Source organism: Buceros rhinoceros, unplaced genomic scaffold (assembly GCF_000710305.1).
Source record: "Buceros rhinoceros silvestris isolate BGI_N320 unplaced genomic scaffold, ASM71030v1 scaffold4150, whole genome shotgun sequence".
Classification (NCBI taxonomy): Eukaryota; Metazoa; Chordata; class Aves; order Bucerotiformes; family Bucerotidae; genus Buceros; species Buceros rhinoceros.
In genome coordinates, this window is record NW_010388870.1 from 11,151 (window position 1) to 11,617 (window position 467).

Here is a 467-nt window from a genome sequence, read left to right on the forward strand (position 1 = left end):
TTTAGAAAGTCCTCAGTAACACCACATGGCAAGATACTACGTTCCCCACATCCCCCTTCTCTTCCAAGGCACCGTTTCAGCCTTCTCCCTAGACGACAGAGTTCGTATGAGCTGTTCATTCACTGTGAGCCAGACAGTTTTTGGGAGCCGATATACCATCACCCTGTCCAGGTGATCTCCACCACTCGCTCCCGGATTAACTGCTCGTCATGCCACCGTGCGGAACGGCAATTTACGTGAACACACCCCGACTCCCTGTCTTGCTCTATGCACCTTTCCTCCCCATTGTTTGCCATAGATGTGGCACGTGGTGACCATTACTGTTGTCCCTCTTTCGTAATCATCTCACTCGTGTGGCGGAACTGCCCATTGCAGAAAAACGCTGGTCTAAGTAACTCCACCTCTTCAAAACCAGTGTGTCAGAGTTTACTCGCCTCGTTTTTTCCCACCCCCCAACACAGACACAC